Below are 19,444 nucleotides of genomic sequence, written 5' to 3'. Positions count from 1 at the left end.
CATTCTCTTGGTTGCATTGTTGTCTGCTGTGGTGAGGACATTCTACAATTTATTCAACCAGGTTCGCCTGCTTGGCATGGGTTGCTGTTAGGGGTTTGCTCTGGTGAATGGCACTGGTTTTATTTTATTTATTTTTTTTTAATTTTATTTATGTATTTATTTTTTTGCATTACAATAGTTTAATATGAACAATCAGAACTAGTTAACAGTATAACAATATTTTACAACTGAAATAATTAAAATAAACTATAAAATTACTACATAAACAGGTCTGATCTAGCTTATTTGCCCTTTCTAGCAACCCCTTTTCCCCAGTCCCTTGGCAAAACCAGTTTAAAATTTCCCTTTTTTTTTTCCATACTTTTAATTAAACACTTTTTTTTTATTCTTTTTTTTTTAAATCACAAAAAAAGAAATATACTCACATATATAAAACCATAAAAAAACCTTTTTTTCCCCCCCATAGTATGCTTCATAAAGCCTCCAAAATTTTTTTATCATTTAATTTTAAAAACCTTTAAATTTTTTTAATATTTTTGGAGAATTAAAGTTTTTGCCATCCATTTAATGTTTTTAATTTTTTAAAAACCTTTTTTTGTAAATTGTATTTTTATTGTCTTTTTGGTTTCTGTCGCAAGGGTGAGAATTTCTACAAATTTATTCAACCCCGGGGTCCCCGGGTTTGGAGGGGTTTGGATTTGGAAGAATGGCGCTGGTTTTAGTCCACGCAAGCTGCTGTCATAGAACACTGCAGGTGCTTTAAAGAGAAATTTATTCCTAATGGTTCTGGAAGCTGGAACCCTAAGGACACTAGGGCTTAATGACACAAGGAAAGTTGCAGATGTGGTGTCTGCGGAAAGCCTGCTTCCTGGGTCATGGACGGCTGTCTTCCTGCTGTGTCTTCACATGATGTGAGATGCGGGGACTCTGGGGTCCCTTTAATAAGGGCATTAATCCTGTTCATGGGGCTTCCTTGATGGTTCAGTGGTAAATAATCCGCCTGCAATGCAGGAGACCTGGGTTTGATCCCCGGGTCAGAAAGACCCTCCTGGAGGAGGGCATGAAAAGCCCACACCAGTATTCTTGCCTGGAGAACCCCAGAGGAGCCTGGAGGGCTACAGTCCATGGGGTCACAGACTTGGACACGCCCTGACGTGACTAAGCATGATGCACTCACAATCTGATTCATGAGGGTGGGCTCCTCATGACCTGATCACCCCCCTGGAGTCCTCACCTCCTTAACACCATCAGACTGGGGGTCAGGATTCAACATGTGGACCTTAGGGGGACACAGACACTCAGTCCATAGCAGTACTGCTCTGAACGTGGCTCCTATTACCAGGGACAAGGGCATCTCTTATGTAACTTCCTAGAAGAGAAAGAGCTCTTCCCTGCCTCTTATGCAGAGCAGATTCAACAGATCAAGCTCACCATCCTCCAGGTGATTTGAGATATGATGTTGGAAAGGGCGAGGGTTCTGCCCCCTGCCCCAACACTTACCAGCTGTGAGTCTAAGTGATTTATCCTCACCGCACACCTTCCATCCCCTCACTTCCCAGTGGGAACAAGGACACATTCCTCCCAAGGATGTGTGAGGACTAAGATCACTTCCAGCTCCTCAAAATGAGGCTCGGGCTCTGGGGATGGGTGTGTTGCACCCCAGGAGGAACTGCACAGCTTCCTTCCCCATCAGGCCAGGGGTGTGATATTTTTGTGTTGTCAAACACAGTCATGTTAGGTAGAGTAAAACACAACACACATGACATCTCGAGTGAAATCAGCTACCGACAGACGAGAGGCAGCTTGTGGGCCATCGGCTTCCCAGGTCTTGTCCCCAGTTCTCAGCTCTGGACACACAACACACATTCACCTGCCCGTCGGCATCTCATCCTGATGGACCATCATCGTGATGGACCACGTCAGGCATCTCAAACCACCACAGGCAAAACAGAGCCTCACCCCACCTCCAAACTTGCCTCTCCTCCAACTTCCTCCCTCGTAACCGCAAGATCCAGGCAGTCCTCGAGACCCTGTCAACGGTTTTCTCGGATGTGTCTCTTCCATTTTCTCCTTACTTTCCCCACTCAAAAAATAATAAAAGTAATAGTAACACCCATGTACACAGAATGCTTGGTACCCTCCTAAGCCTTTGGCACATAGCAGTTCATTTTCTCTTAATCACTTGATGAAGTGGATGTTATTATTAGTGCCATTTTTCCAGATGAGGGAATAAAACTCAGAGAGATTCAACCAGCTTTCTTAAGGTCCACAGCTTGCAGAGGCAAAGCTGGGATCTGAACCCAGGCATGCTGGCCCCCATGCCCACAGGTGTGACCGCTATCTTAGACTGTCTCTTGTAAGCACTCGGCCCAGAAACCGGGACAGGGTCCTCGCAGAGCATACTGCCAGCAGGAGGTTCTCAGGAGGCTGGAGTCCCTTGGTTTCTTCCAAGTTCCCAACTGACTCAATGCCTGGCTTGGGTGGAGAACATGGATTTTGTCCTTAATGGAGTTGCCAAGTTCACATGCGTTCCTTATAGAAGAATTAGTCAGCTACACATCTCCCCAAATTAAATGCAGCCAGATGTAGATTCACCATTGGCTGCCCACAAAGTAATCTTTGTCTCCCTCCAACCCCCGAGACCTAATATCATGAGCCTATCAACATAGAAACTTTATCCCAAAGGCTTGGGGAGGGGCTCAGAGATGCTAGGAGGAAGGCAAGGTCGGTCCAAGCTGCCCGGCAGTTGCAGGGAGGGGTCAGATGCTGAGGACCCCACACATGAGACTGCTCCAGAGTCAGACCTGTCCCCAACCCCAAGCCTCCCCATCACCCACCAACCTGAAGACCCTATCCCTGAATGCTCGGGCTGGTCTTTGCACTTTCCTGCCTTTGCTTCTGCTGTTCCCTCTGCCAGGTATGCCCTTCCCTTTTGAGTGGCTTCAGCCAGGAAGGGACGGGAGTGGACTCTAAGTCAACCTCTCCCTGCCAACGGGCTAGGCTACTGCAAACAAACTGTAGTCAGCTCATGCACCTGGCTCATAAGACTGGTGGTCCAGTGGCTGAGACTCTGAGTGCCCAATGCAGAGGGCCTGGGTTTGATCCCTAGTCAGGGAACTAGATTCCCTCCATACTGCAGCTAAATATCCCTCATGTCACAAGGAAGATCAAGGATCCCTCGTGACACAACTCAGGCCCGGGGCAGCCAAACAAAGAATACTGGAGGGGGTTGCCATGCCCTCTTCCAGGGGATATTCCAAACCCAGGGATCGAACCCAGGTCTCCCACATTGGAGGCAGATTCTTTACCATCTGAGCCACCAGGGAAGCCCAACAAATAAATAATTTTTTAAAAACAGGGAAGTAGAGACACACACAGACGACAGAGGCAGAGGCTGGAGGGATGCAGACACAAACCGAGGACACTGAGGATTGCTGGCAACCACCAGAAGCCGGAAGAGGCTTGAAGGGTTCTCCCCTGGAGCTTTCAGAGGGAGCCTGGCCCTGCCGACACCTGACGCCAGACTGCAAACCTCCAGAACTATGAGATACAACTTCCTGTTATTCAGGTGGCCTAAACCGTGGTGCTTGGTTACAGCACCCTCGGACACGAACACAGAGCCCAATAAACGGCTACCCAGGGGGATTGGTGGTGGAGAATCCCCCTGCCAATGCAGGAGAGACATGGGTTCAGTCTCTGGGTTGGGAAGATCCCCTGGAGAAGGAGGAGGCAACCCACTCCAGTATCCTTGCCTAGACTCACTTTGTTGGACTTACGAACAAATTGGACTTGCGAACACACTCTGGGAACAGAATTCTTTCACATGCAGGGGACTCACTGTACTTTATTTTATTCCGTCCTTCCAACAAACCTGACAGACACCCTTTTTCCAGATGAGGAAACTGAGGCTCAGATATGGGAAGAAATGTCCCAAAGTAAACAACGGAACAGGACTTCGAATCTCCAAAGCACATGCAAGCTCTTCTCAACCATCAGCTCTGGCTCCCTCACCTGGGCACCTGCCATGTGGGCAGAAGCACGGAGACTGCCTGGCTGAGAACCCCGGCTCTGAATCTTATTGGCTGTGACTTTGGATAAGCCGTTAGTTCTTCTGTGCCCTAGTTTTCTCATCTATAATATAGGGATAATAATATTGAACTACTGAAAAATAATAATCTTGAAAGTGAAAGTTGCTCAGTCATGTCCCACTCTTTGTGACCCCAAGGACTATCCAGCCCATCGAATTCTCCAGGTCATAATACTGGATTGGGTAGCCTTTCTCTTCTCCAGGGGATCTTCCCAACCCAGGAATAATCTTGAACTACTAGAATTAAAGAGGTTTTCCCAGGTGGCACTAGTGGTAAAGATCACACCTGCCAATGCAGGAGATGTAAGAGGTGCAGGTTTGATCCCTGGGTCGGGAAGTTCCCCTAGAGAAAGGGCATGGCGACTCACTCCAGTATTCTTGCCTGGAGAAACCCATGCGTAGAGGAGCCTGGTGGGCGACAGCTCATAGGGTTGCAAGGAGTTGGACACAACTGAAGAGACTTAGCACCCAGAATTAAAAAATAAAATGTTTCAGCCGTGCTCAATGCATAGCAGATGCTCTTATTTTTATTATGATTAAGTAGGGCACAGCTTCCAGTCTGGTGCCAACTCCCAATGATGTCCTAACCTGACTGCACGTTGTTTGGCCTATCACTTACCTGCTTAATGATTTTGGAGACAGTCACCCCTTCTGCCTCATATATAAGATGGGATTTAACTAGGTCAGCGATTCTGAACCCTAATGCAGTCATGAGCCTTCGAGAATCTGAGGGAAGACGTGAACACGGTCCAGAAAGAATCTTCACTCCATCTAAATGTTTCTCATCCCCCAGCACCCTCCCCTGAGCCTTGGTTTGAAGACTCCAGGATTTGTGGGTTCCCCAGGCTTCCACTGGCAAGAAGAGGAGGCGGGGGTAGGAAGGGAGTCAGATACAAGAGTTTCCTCCGGCCTTTTGTCTTTCCTCCTTCCTCTCTTTCTATATTTTCTGGTTCTCAAAACCCTGTTGCAACTGTGAGGTTAGAATAAGCCCAGAGCCCTGGGGCTGGGGGATGACTTAGGATGGACTTGCACACCCCTCCGCGCTCCCCCCTGATTTTTCTGTCTGAGGTTTTCTCGGTCTCTTCCACGGCTCAGAAAACGCCTTCCTCAGTGGGGGTGTGGGGGTGGAGAGGGCATATTTAGGGGAAAACGGCGTCATCCGTACTGAGGGAAGAGGCAGCTGGAGAAACCCAAGATGCTGCGGAAGGCATCCTTCTTTATCTGCTGGATCGCGGGCCAGCTCCCTGTGCAGCGGACCATCTCATGCGTCCTCGGTGGCAATCAGGGGGGATTTACGGAGGCCATCCCGGCAGGAAGGCAGAAACCAGCTCCGCCAGAAGGGAAAAAAGCCTCCCGGAGCCAGGCCTGCGTCGTGGAGGTGTCCCCCCACCCCACCCCCATAAAGGAGACCAGCGAGGCGCCAGGAACAGTGACCCCCGCTGTCGGGGGCGCGAGGTGGAGCCGCCAAGCCCTCTGGGTGGGTTCCTTGTCCTCACACGTCCCGCCCATAAATGGTCCAGGTGCCCGGCGGACTGCTCTGGCCGCTTTTTATTGGGGATCATTCCCCAAGGCCACGTGGCAAGGAAACAGGCCCGGGGACACAATGGTGGCACAGTGACCGGTGGCCTGGCCCCAGGCTAATCACCCAAAACACCTGGAGGAGCCTGTCCAAGGAAACAAGAAACAAAATCCCTGCGATTAGGGCTGCAGGCTTCTGGTGGTCCCAGCTAATCTCTTTCAGGTGGAGGGCCCGGTAGGGAGGCCAGGCTGTCTCCCCGACCCAGAGCCGCCTGAAGCTGGGGGCCTGGGGACCAGTGGCTGGGGCATGTCCAACCATGAAGTTCACAGGCTGGCCTGAACGTCTGTGATGGCAGGTGCCCCATAAGTGCCAAGGGGGCTGTCCAGACAAGCCGAGCTGTGTGAAGGAACCCCATAAACACGATCAAGCTATTTAACAGACTACCTCCTCTCAGCAGAGGGCTCCCCCGCAACCCTTCAGTCTACTCCTAAAGTCGGGCACGAGACAGATGAACGAAATATCAGAGCTGAGATGAACAACTTAAATAAAATCAGCAAACACTGATCAATTGTGGTCATTACAAAAGTAATACATGTTTACTTTAACCGTGTATTGTTTAAATGAAGAGCACAAAGTCCCACTGCCTAGAAATCATCACGTTTCATCTTCGTCTTCTTCTTTTATGGCTATATACAGTGGAAATTTTAACTGTTACATGAGTGTTTTCTTCCGTCCAGCAGAAAGATACCATCCATACCACCTGAAGCCTGTTGTATGCACCCATCCATACAGCCTCAGCATCTTTCTATGCCTGGCGTTGTTCTGCCTTATTCAAGGGCAGCTCCACAGTCTCGCCTTGTGTGAAAACCTGAATTCACTTGGCTAATCCCAGACTGATGGCTTCTCCAGATTTTCCACAGTCACATTCAGGATTTCTTGGATGTATTTTTAATCTTGAAATGTCACGAACTCCCACTTGGGGCACCGGTTGGGGAAAAGATATGATAAAAATCTTTAATGAGTTTAAGGAGAATTTTAGATGAATTGGTGTATTGATAAGGACATCAGTGTAGCACAGACTTTGAGAAGCAAGAAGACTTTGAGGCAGGAAACCATGATTGGGTCCATCCCCAGCTCCCTCCACCCTCACCACCAGTTTTTCACATGAAAATGCAGCCTTGGAGGAGGAAGTGTTTCGGCCAAGCTCACAGGGCAAGGAAGTGCCCGTCGCAGGACAGGAGCTCTGGTGAGCAAGGCAGCACGTGCAGATGGACTCAGGTAGGGTTTTGCCTGATCCACAGGGAGTCTTGGGGAGGCTGCCTCTGGAGGTCGCATCTTTACATTATTTTTCCCTTAACCAGTAAAGTTTTGTTCTCTGAACAACCGCAGCCTGAAACCACCACTTGTCTTTTGAATGTTGGTTTTTCAGAATGACTCAGCCTCCACAGAAGACAGAAGAGACAAAGAGGAATGCTGACCCACTGGAAATCAGGGCACTGCCCGCCCCCAAGAGGGGTGTCCGGGGCTTCACTGAGGACAGTCTGCTGGGTCAGGGCTAGGTTTACAGCCACACGCAGAGCCTCATGTGGAAAGCCCCACTGAGTGCCCCGCAGCTGCCATCTTGAAATTCTAATATTGGATGCGAGACATTAGAACAAAGTTCAAAACACCATATGAAAAACTCCGAATGAACTTTTTGGCCAACCCCCCAATTTTTGAGCCAGGAGCCCTGCGTTTCGTTCTCCTCAGGCCCTGCAAATTCTGCATCTGGTCCTGTCCTCAGGTGGACATTTTCACTTCCCTGTTGATGTCATCTCAAGCATGTCACTCAGACAGGGCTGCACCCATAGGCCTCTATGGGACAGGAAGGTTGCTTCAGGCCCCTGATGGGAAATGACTCCATTAGTGTCTCGTGATCACTTGTTGCAGAGCCAAGGCCCAAGCCCGGATTCCCAGGTCTGCTGCAGAAAAGCAAACTGACTGTAGCCCTCCTCTGGACACGACCATTTCATGAACAAAGCAGTCATCCTTTCATGGAGGGAGGGGAGGGTCATGAAAGGGAGGTATTTGGAAATTTCTGACAAGGACTTCTGCCTGCAGACATGGTTCCCCCAGGCCTGCCACCAAACCTGAAGTCTACCGTTAGAGGGAACTTGGACTCCAGGCACTGCGTCTCCAAGCCACATCTTTGTAAAGGTCCATGATTTATAAGCCCCTGTATACTGGTTCTCCATCGGCTTAGGGTGAGCTACAGCCCTAATGATCAGAGCAGCTATCAGTTCAGCCCTGGGAGGATGGTGGAGAACAGTCAGACCCAATCCTCCCTTCAGGAAGCCCACGGTTTCAGGGGCAGGCGGCTCCTTCAACATCCCTAAGCTTCCTGGCTGAGTCTCTGCAGCCCTGGGTGCACTTGGGTCCATCCCTGGACCTCTCCGAGCCTCACTGTCTTCTCAGTGAAGTGGGGATAACACCCACTTTGCAGGGCCCTTATGAAGGTGAGTGGCTAGTACAGTGCCTGGTGGCTCAGACAGTAAAGAATCTGCCTGCAGTGTGCGAGACCTGGGTTCGATCCCTGGGTTGAGAAAATCCCCTGGAGGAGGGCATAAAAACCCACTCCAGTGTTCTTGCCTGGAGAATCCCCAGGGACAGAGGAGCCTGGTGGGCTACAGTCCGTGGGGCGGCAAAGAGTCAGACACAACTGAGCGACTAAGCACAGCCCAGCCCAGTGCCTGACAGAATAATAAAATGGTATATTATTATTATACAAATTGTTATGCAAAGATAAGCCTTATTTTCATGTGTTAGGGCACTCTTTCACCCCAGAGAGGACTCCTCTGGCTGCTCTTCTAGATTTCAGGCTCAAGAAGGGTGACACCTCTACTTACCTTGCTCGATGTTCTCCTCCCAGAGCTGGCAATGAGCCTGGCACATGGTGGGTGCTCAGTTAATACTCAATGAATTGAATTGCAAGTGAAGCTGATTTAAAATTCACCTCTTCTGGACTCATCAGGTCTTGAACAGACCCTCCAGACAGAAGCCCAAGGCCCTACACCCAGCATCAGAGCAGTTGACGATGACCTGGCCTCAGCTGGCCCTTCCAGTCTCATTCCTGGGACATGCCATGTGTTCCTTCTACAGGGACTTCCTGTACGAGGCAGGAAGTGACATTCTGGCATCCTGATGAGAGCCCAGACTTTGCCCAGGGTCCCTTCCCTTCCAGTGCTCCCTCCCCTTGCACAGCCCGACTCCCTAAGTTCTCCCTTGCTTTTCTTCATCAGGAGCCTGTCCCAGATGTTCAGCTGAGCCATTAGGGACGAGTTCCTGGGTGGGGGAAGCATTGGGGGTGGACACAGGGATGAAGGCAGTGAATGGGCAGAACTGAGGCTGTGGCCGGGGAGACAGAGAAGGGCAGACGTGACTTCCTGGTCTGGCCTAGGTGGCCCGCAATGGTGACGCCCTCCCTGGAGAAGGACCACGTGTCAGGACATCAAGCTTGGTGACCCCAAACCCTGGGGAATGCCCTCGGGGCAGAGCCCTGGTGCGGCCTCCTGCCTCTCTCCACGAGCTTGGGTGCATTTATTCAATTCACTCATCAACCTCTTGGAATTAATCCAGAGGAACGAAAAGACAAGGTGTCCCAGCTGAGGGAGAGGAGAGGGCCACCTGGCGTGAGGGAGCAAGGAAGGGAGGGGGCCCAGCAGAGAAGCTTCTGTTCGCAAATACAGCCCTCTGTTAGCCAATACAGATGCGAAAAAGAAAAAGACGCAGGCACTGCGTACACTGCATTTGTCGCGAGAGTTGAAACGTGCACAGGCTTGGGGCTGGAGTTCTGATTCTGTCACTTACGAGCTTGCTAAATCACTTCCTCTCCATCTCTGTTTCCTCATCTGGGAAAAGGACCTGTTAGTTGCACCTCTCCAAGACTGGAAGATTACTTGGCACCTGCCTGGCATGGAGTTAAGTGCTCAATAAACCTCAGTTCTGAGTGATGTTAACTCCCAGCTAAACCTTCTGAGCTTCTAGACCTGCGGACCTGTTTTCAAATTTGCAATTGCGGTATTTCTCAAAAATCTGTGCAGTGTGTTTCCCCTGTGTGTGGAGTGGGGGACAAAATGAGGGCTTTTGCACTGAGCCTGGTACCTTCCGAGGGAAGTGGAGGTGCCGGGGGCCACGTGGACCGAACTCATCTGACTTCCCGCAGGTGGGGCCGGTGGGGGCCTTGTGAGTCTTGCCCCGCCTCCGTTTCACGTCACGCCCCTTTCTACTCCATTCTCCTCCGCCTGCTGGCTTGGTGATTTCACCGTTTGCCGACCCAAGAACAGTCCTTGCATTGTTTCATCCTCAGCCCAATTCGACTCCCTTTACATTTTTACCGCTAAATTGAATCTGCTGCCAGTAATCTAATTTACATTTGAAGGCACATACAATGCCAACACGACCAAACGCCAATAAAATTTCTAGTAAAACCCATAAATGGCTCGATGCTTGTGTTTATGGAAATCTTAGCCTGCTCCTACCCCCAGATCCCTGCAACCCAGAGCCCCAAATCATTCCCATATGACGGTGAGACACTCTGGATGCCCCCGGCGATGGGGGACGGGGCCCTTCTCCAGGGCCTGCGGCGGAGACCCCAGCAGTTCTGCCCCGTTCCCTGGAAGTGGAGGGTGCAGGCTGGCCCCGAGTCAGGTGCGCACACCTGCCAAGTCAGGGCTGCACCCCCACCCCACCCCGTTTCTCCCCATCTGCCTGCCTCCATCCATGCAGCCAGAGCCACTTTCGGAAAGCGTTGACCATCTCCCTCGGATTTCTGGAATGACAGATGAGAGAAATCCCCTGGACGTGGTAATTCACTCTCCGCTGTCTCACACGTCCCATCTGTAGACCATATGACCGGCATTTCCCAGACTCATGGGAGCATCTCTTCTCAATTTTGGAGGCAACTCAAGGAGGACTAGTTCCTTCTTTTAACACTAGTTTGAATAATAAAAATAAAAGCAAACTCCTAATGGAAATTTAGTATGTAGCAGCACTGTTTTCAGTACTATGTGGATAGCAACTCAGTTCTGACATCAGCTCTACAAGGTGGGACTTATTTTTTATTCCCGGAGACTGGTGAGGAGACTAAGGCTCAGAAAAGTGAAGTCGCTCAGTCGTGTCCAACTCTTTGTGACCCCGTGGACTGTAGCCCACCAGGCTCCTCCATCCATGGAATTTTCTAGGCAAGAGTACTGGGGTGGGTTGCCATTTCCTTCTCCAAGGCATCTTCCCAACCCAGGGATCGAACCCGGGTCTCCCGCATTGTGGGCAGATGCTTTACCATCTGAGCCACCAGGAAATAACAGAAGGGTTAAGTAACTTGCAAGGTCACGCAATAAGGAAGGCATGGAGCTAACTATTCAGGTCCAGAAGCCACACACTCAGCCTTCCCACCAATGATACTCTGCCTCTTTTCTCCATTGAAGAAGCACCTTCTATGTGCTGAGTTCTAGGCTGAGTCCTTTACATATATTACCTTTGAGCCTTGCAACACTGCTGCTGGGCACTACCAGACATCCTAGAGCGGCTGATCATCTCACATCTGTGTGCGAGTGTGTGCATGTGTGTGTGTGTGTGCTGGTGAGTAGGTGTGTCAGTACATATGCCTGAGATCTGCAAGCCCAACTCTTGATTGTTGGGGGACCTCAGGTACAGAGTTAATCATACTCATGGTTCATGGCTAAAGTCACTGCTGGTCCATGCCTAGGGTCCCATCATGATTGAGTGATTTTTTTTTTAATATGGACCATTTTTAAAGTCTTTATTGAATTTGTTATAATATTGCTTCTGTTTTTCTTTTAATGTTTCTATTTTTTGGCTATGAGGCACATGGGATCTTCGATTCCTGACCAAGGATTGAACCCGCACTCCCTGCATTGGAAAGCAAAGTCTTAACCACTGGACCACCAGAGAAGTCCCTGATTGATGACTGATAGGCCAGTATCCTCCCTTTTTGCCCATTCCAGCTCCCCTTACTGCCATTATTGTGAAACATGTTCCATTGCTTTGAAAAGTGAAAGTCGCTCAGTCGTGTCCGACTCTTTGTGACCCCATGGACTATATTGACCATAGAATCCTCCAGGCCAGAATACTGGAGTGGGTAGTCTTTCCCTTCTCCAGGGTATCTTCCCAACCCAGGGGGCAAATCCAGGTCTCCTGCATTGCAGGCATATTCTTTACCAGCTGAGCTTTCAGGAAAGCCCTTGCTTTATTTATATATAATTTTTCTGCATGCAAATATGATTAAGCTAAAGATATGATTTTGATTTTTTTATTTAACTCTATATCTTTATTGCCTTTGACTGTGTGGATCACAATAAACTGTGGAAAATTCTGAAAGAGATGGGAATACCAGACCACCTGACCTGCCTCTTGAGAAACCTGTATGCAGGTCGGGAAGCAACAGTTAGAACTGGACATGGAACAACAGACTGGTTCCAAATAGGAAAAGGAGTGCGTCAAGGCTGTATATTGTCACCCTGCTTATTTAACTTATATGCAGAGTACATCATGAGGAACGCTGGGCTGGAAGAAGCACAAGCTGGAATCAAGATTGCTGGGAGAAATATCAATAACCTTAGATATGCAGATGACACTACCCTTATGGCAGAAAGTGAAGAGGAACTCAAAGGCCTCTTGGTGACAGTGAAAGAGGAGAGTGAAAAGTTTGGCTTGAAGCTCAACATTCAGAAAACTAAGATCATGGCATCTGGTCCCATCTGCTGCTGCTGCTGCTGAGTCACTTCAGTTGTGTCCAACTCTGTGTGACCCCATAGACGGAAGCCCACCAGGCTCCCCCGTCCCTGGGATTCTCCAGACAAGAACACTGGAGTGGGTTGCCATTTCCTTCTCCAATGTGTGAAAGTGAAAATTGAAAGTAAAGTCGCTCAGTCGTGTCCGACCCCTAGCGACCCCACGGACTGCAGCCTACCAGGCTCCTCCATCCATGGGATTTTCTAGGCAAGAGTACTGGAGTGGCTTGCCATTGCCTTCTCCGCTGGTCCCATCACTTCATGGGAAATAGATGGGGAAACAGTGGAAACAGTGTCAGACTTTATTTTTTTGGGCTCCAAAATCACTGCAGATGCTGATTGTAGCCAGGAAATTAAAAGACGCTTATTCCTTGGAAGGAAAGTTATGACCAACCTAGATAGCATATTAAGAAGCAGAGACATTACTTTGCCAACAAAGGTCCATCTAGTCAAGGCTATGGTTTTTCCCGTGGTCATGTATGGATGTGAGAGTTGGACTGTGAAGAAAGCTGATCGCCGAAGAATTGATGCTTTTGAACTGTGGTGCTGGAGAAGACTCTTGAGAGTCCCTTGGACTGCAAGGAGATCCAACCAGTCCATTCTAGAGGAGATCAATCCTGGGTGTTCATTGGAAGGACTGATGCTAAAGCTGAAACTGCAATACTTTGGCCACCTCATGCAACGAGTTGACTCACTGGAAAAGACTCTGATGCTGGGAAGGGTTGGGGGCGGGAGGAGAAAGGGATGACAGAGAATGAGATGGCTGGATGGCATCACCGACTCTGTGGACATGAGTTTGAGTGAACTCCGGGAGTTGGTGATGGACATGGAGGCCTGGCGTGCTGTGATTCATGGGGTCGCAAAGAGTCGGACACGACTGAGCGACTGAACTGAACTGAACTGATATCTTTATCTTTTGTCCATGTTGTTATGTCTATCCCTAACTGCTCATGGTTTTCCGAAGTATATACATTGAGCATGTTTTAATTATTTATTCATCCTATGATGGGCATATAAGCTGCCAGCAAAGCCCCTGCTGCCGCTGCTGCTAAGTCACTTCAGTTGTGTCCGACTCTGTGTGACCCCATAGACGTCAGCCCACCAGGCTCTGCCATCTCTGGGGTTCTCCAGGCAAGAACACTGGAGTGGGTTGCCATTTCCTTTTCCAATGCATGAAAGTGATAAGTGAAAGTGAAGTCACTCAGTCGTGTCCAACTCTTCGCGACCGCATGGACTGCAACCCACCAGGCTCCTCCATCCATGGAATTTTCCAGGCAAGAGTACTGGAGTGGGTTGCCATTGCCTTCTCCGAGCAAAGCCCCTAGGCCTAACCAATGGTGAGATTAAAATCTTCATAAATATTTCCATCTGGATTTGTGTGGGAACCTCTCTGGACCAAACACTTGAGAGTAAATTAATGGGTCAGTGGGGATATATATATAATTAACTTAATTGAGTTTCATCAGAGAAACCCCAGGATGATATTCCATTATGTCCTCCCATCCTGCTTTCTAATTTGTGCTAAACTGATAGACGTAAAGTGATACCACGTTGTTGATGTGATTTGTAATTCTCCATGTTACTAATAAGGGTGTTTCTTCATATGCTTTTTAGAATCAGGAGCTTCTTCAGTTGTGAGTTACTTGCTCTTGTTCTTTGATCTTTTTTCTGTTGGAATTCCTACTTATTGTTTTTTGTGGGTTTATAGCAGTTTATATGTATTCTTGGATGCGTGCATGCATGCTAAGTCACATCAGTCACTTCTGACTCTGCAACCCTATGGACTGTAGCCCACTAGGTTCCTGTCCATAGGATTCTCTAGGCAAGAATACTGGAGTGGGTTGCCATGCCCTCCTCCAGGGGATCTTCCTGACCCAGGGATTGAACCTGAATCTCTTATGTCTCCTGCATTGGCAGGTGGGTTCTTTACCACTAGTGCCACCTAGGAAGCTGTATTCTAGGATATCAGCCCCTAATTAATTTTATTTTGTTCCTTTGTGTGTTATTTATCTATTAGCTTTCTCTAGGTTGTCCTTCATTGAATGGAAGCCCATAATGTTGTATACTCAATATCCATCAGTTCTTTTCTCATACTTCATTCAACCTATACTCTGTATTCTAGAGGTCTTATATAAAACGTTCTTTCTTGGCTCCAAGTCACAAAGATAATCTCCTATAGCTACCTTTATTATGCTTATGGCTTGTCCTTCACATTTAGGTTTTTAGTCCACCTACTTCTCAACTCACATACACCACTAGTTAGGGATCAAATTTTATCAATAATTTGTCAATATCTGGTAGACAGAGATACCCTTCTTTGCTCCTTTTCTCAGCTGATTTTGCTATTCACAGATCTTATTCTTCAAAATAAGTTCATTTAGTCTCTCAACAAACCAAACTGAGATTTAGATCAAGATTGATTTAGAGAAATTTGGCATCTTTTAAATATTAAATGACCCATCAAAAGCATGAAATAGGCATTTGGGGGGTATCTTCTTTTAATTCTTTTAAAACAGTAAAACCATTTTTTTTCTCATAGAGATCATGTTCTTTCTTTTTAGGTTACTTCCTAGACATTTTTTGGCTTTGTTGCTTTTGAGGATTGTATATTTCTTTTTTAAATTATATTTTCTGTTTATTGCTCATGTAGAAAAATATACTGATATTTTAAAAGTGGTTTCGTATTTAGAAACTTGATGAACTTTCTTACTATTTCCAAGAACTTGTTGATTCTAGTTTTTTTAAATCATTTTTATTTTTTATGAGTCTGTAACTTTATTTTCTTGGACTGCCCTCATCTAATATAAGGATCAAGATAACACTGATAATCTGAAAACTCTAATTAAATAGTTTATTTTGTTCTTCATTTCCTTTTGAAAAAACTTGTATACGGTAGAAATTTTCTGTATCTTGAAAGTCTGGTAGCACTCACCTATAAAACCATCTGGGTCTGGGACTTTTTATGATGAAGAGACTTAGATTATTTTATCAATTTCTTTTCTTTTTTCTTTATATTTTGTTTTATATTGGAACATAATTGATTAACAATGCTATGTTGGTTTCAGGTGTACAGCAAATTGATTCAGCTATTCATATACAAGTATCTGTTCTTTTTTCAAATTCTTTTCCCATTTATATCAGAATCTTGAGCAGAGCTCCCTGTGCTATACAGTAGATCTTGGTTGTTATCAATTTTAAATATAGTAGTATGCACACATCAATCCCTACACTCCCAATCTATTCTGTCCCCCGCAACACTTCCCCGTTGGTAACCATAGGTTTGTTCTCAAAGTCTCTGAATGTGTTTCTGTTTTGTAAATTAGTTCACTTGTATTACTTTTTCAGATTCCACTTATAAGCAATATCATATGATATTTGTCTCTCTCTGCCTGACTTGACTTCATTTGCTATGATAATGTCCAGGTCCATTCATGTTGCCACAAATGGCCTTATTTCATTCTTTTAAACGGTTGAGTAATATTCCATTGTATATATGCACCACATCTTCTTTATCCATGCATCTGTCAATAGACATTTAGTTTGTTTCCTTGTCTTGATTATTATAAATAGTGCTGCTATGAGCATAGAAGTGCATGTATCTTTTCGAATTAGAGTTTTATCTGGATATATGCCCAGGAGTTGGATTACTGGATCATATGGTATTTCTATTTTCAGTTTTTTGAGAAACTCTGGTGGCTTAGATGGTAAAGAGTCCACCTGCAATGCAGGAGACCCAGGTTTGATCCTTGGGTTGGGAAAATCCCCTGGAGAAGGGAATGACGACCCACTCCAGTATTCTGGCCTGGAGAATTCCATGGACAGAGGAGCCTGGTGGGCTACAGTCCATGGGGTCACAGAGAATCAGACATGACTGAGCAACTAACACACTCCGTAGTGTCCTCCATAGAGGCTGCACCAATTCGCACTCCCACCAACACTGTCAGAGGGTTCCCTTCAGAATCTGTATCTTAACAAGGTCCCGGGTGCTCATTCATAATCTAAAAAGCTGTACACTAGATTGTAAATTCTGGGAAGGTTAGAAGTGGGTCTGTCTTATTCACAGATTAGAAGTTTGAGAGGTGCTGGTATAGTAACAAAAGGCTTCTCTGGTGGCTCAGACAGTAAGTAGTCTGCCTGCAATGCAGAAGACCCGGGTTTGATCCCTGGGTCAGGAAGATCCCCTGGAGAAGGAAATGGCAACCCACTCCAGTGTTCTTGCCTGGACAATCACATGGATGGAGGAGCCTGGTGGACAACACCCCATGGGGTTGCAAAGAGTCAGACATGACTGAGCGACTAACTCACAAGTCCACCCAGGGGGACTCTGGAGGTGGCATTTAAACTGCGTGCCTCAGTTACCTTGCCCATAAGATGGGCTGATCGTTACACTTCATGACTTGCAGAGCTGCGGGAGGATTCAATGAATTGATGTAGAGAGCTCTGGCCCATGACAATTGGTTTATAAGCACCATTATTGGTACTTCCAGTCCTCGTAGAGCATTTTCTAAACCTTTCTGGTCACAGAGGTAACAAGCTATGGTTTGGCTTTATTTCAGTCCTCATTTTGTTTTTGTCAGAGGATTTACATTACCCACTTCCCTTACAGACTAGCTCTTCCCTTCTGAAAGTGTTCATAGTCTTTATTAGTTAATAGTCCATCCAGTATTTACTGAGCATCCACTATATGCCAGGCATTGTTCCAGATACTAGACTTACAGCAGCAAAACCACGCAGACAGAGTCCCTGCCGCCATCCTCACGAACCTTACAGACATGAAGATCAGGGCTTACCAGATGGCTCAGTGGTTAAAAAAAAAAAAATCTGCCTGAAATGCAGAAGAGGCATGTTTGATCCCTGGGTCAGGAAGGTTTCCTGGAGAAGGAAATGGCAACCCGTTCCAATATTCTTGCCTGGGAGATCTCATGGACAGAGGAGCCAGGTGGGCTGCAGTTCATGGTGTCGCAAAGAGTAAGATTCAACTGAGTGACTAAACAACAAGAAGGCACTCTATGTGAAGAGAAACAAACAAGCAAGATGATTCAGTGCAGGCGCTGGGCTGTATGCTGTCATTTTCACTAATTACATATCAGATGCATTTTGCATGTTTTCACAAGTGATCTGTCCGTCAGTCTTTTTAATGTCTTCAGAATCCTTTATGGATCAATGCTGTGGAATTCCTAAAATGTATGGTTGCAAGTCACCTATCTATTGTCAAGGTTGGTCTCAAGGTGAGGGGGGTGGGGACCTTTCCCTCATTTCCCATTTTCATATGAGGGTCCTCGAGACAGAACACAAGATGTAAGTCTGGCCAGTCAGAGCATCACCCTCCACTTTGGGCCCCCGGCAGTTGGTCGAGGGAGGTGTGCAGGTGACCTGAGCCTGGTCAGTCATCCCTTAGCAGAGAACATCCCTGAGTACCTGGGAAGAGCCTTCCTCTCTTTCTTACTGGACTTGAATCAAGAGGGTGTCAGACTGGATCTAGGACAAACAGCTCACCACCACAGAGGGATAACTTCTAAGAACACAGGGAGAAGAGAGGAAAGAGTCTGGAGGGCAGAGAGATAGAGTCATAGAAAGAACATCCGAGCCCTGTCCCCTGCTCCTTGGACTTCCAATTTTTCCACTGAAGATAATTTAGGCTGTTCTTTTTTGTCTCTTTTTCAGAGAGAGATGAAGTTATCTTTGTTCTCACACACAAAAAATGGGGGTGCCATGTTGTAATATGGGAGCCCCCCCCCAAATTAATTGACTGTTGTCCCAGAGTAGCCACCAACCAATGACATCCAGAAGTTGATGTATCCATACCCCAGGTCCCTGGTCCCTCATTGGAAGTGTCCTGAGTGCAAGCCTGCCCTAGCTCCCAGAGCTCCCTGCCTTGCTAACATCTGATAGGCTGGCTGCCTTCCCTTCCTGCCTCCCTTTCCCACTTCCCTATTGGCAGTTCCTAGGATCCCTTCCCTGATAAACGACCTGCATTTTTTTCCCAGGGTCCACTTCCAAGGGGATCCAAACCAAAATACCTCCCAGAGAAGGTTGAATGGAGGGAATGTCTGGCACAGAGCAGGCATCTAGAAAGCCCTCAGTAAACAGCAGTTATTACTTATCTTTTTGGTTTTGAAGCACATGCTATACTCCCTTCACCTTTTATCTTAAGGGACAAAGAGGGGAGCCAAACAGCCTTTGCAAGCAAACATTTATTATAAATTTTACTCACATGAAAGATGTTTAGCAAACAGTGAATAAAATACACAATGCTGCTTATTGTAAATTCCACACGTTCACTTGATTCTCAAAGAACGCCTTCATTGATCCTTCTTGAACTCCCACATCCACAGCCAACCTACAGATGCAATCAAAGAATGAGGGCACTTCTCACAGGAATGTTGGTTGATATTTCCATTTATGTTAACAAAAGCAAAATGATCAAGACTTCGCTCGTTCACTACCGACATGAGCAACTTCTCTTCTGATTCGGATAATAGTTTTCAAAGGCTCGGGGAAGAGGTCCTCGATTTGGGAAGCTCTTTTAGAACATGTCTGACTCTTTACAACTCTTTACGACCCCGTGGACTGTAGCTCATCAGGCTCCTCTGTCCGTGGGATTCTCTAGGCAAGAACACTGGAGTGGGTTGCCATTTCCTTCTCCATATGGGGACATAACATATTTATAAGATAACAGCTATAGATGCGACATGTTTTAAGTTGATTCTGTGTACTTTCTCAAGTCTCAACAATCACCACCACAACGTAAATTAAGCTCTGGGGTGTGGCAGTTGTCCGTTTCCACAGCATAAATATTCCCACTATGGCTGGTTTCAAGCTCTCAAATCGATGTCATTTGTCACACAAATGTAGCGTTAGGAAGAGATGGAGGTGGCCTGTTGTTACCTATACTCCCATTTTCTTGTTTAGTCGCTAAGTTGGATCCAACTCTTTTGCGACCCCCTGGACTGTAGCCCACCACTATCAGCCTCCCTTCCCACCCCGAGTGATGCATTTGTTACAGTCAATGAACCTGTACTGACAGGTCATCATCACCCAGCAAACATC

Source organism: Moschus berezovskii, chromosome 21 (genome assembly GCF_049115385.1).
Source record: "Moschus berezovskii isolate FMDL1 chromosome 21, NW_MosBer_1.0, whole genome shotgun sequence".
Taxonomy (NCBI): Eukaryota; Metazoa; Chordata; class Mammalia; order Artiodactyla; family Moschidae; genus Moschus; species Moschus berezovskii.
This window is presented reverse-complemented; position numbering follows the sequence as displayed.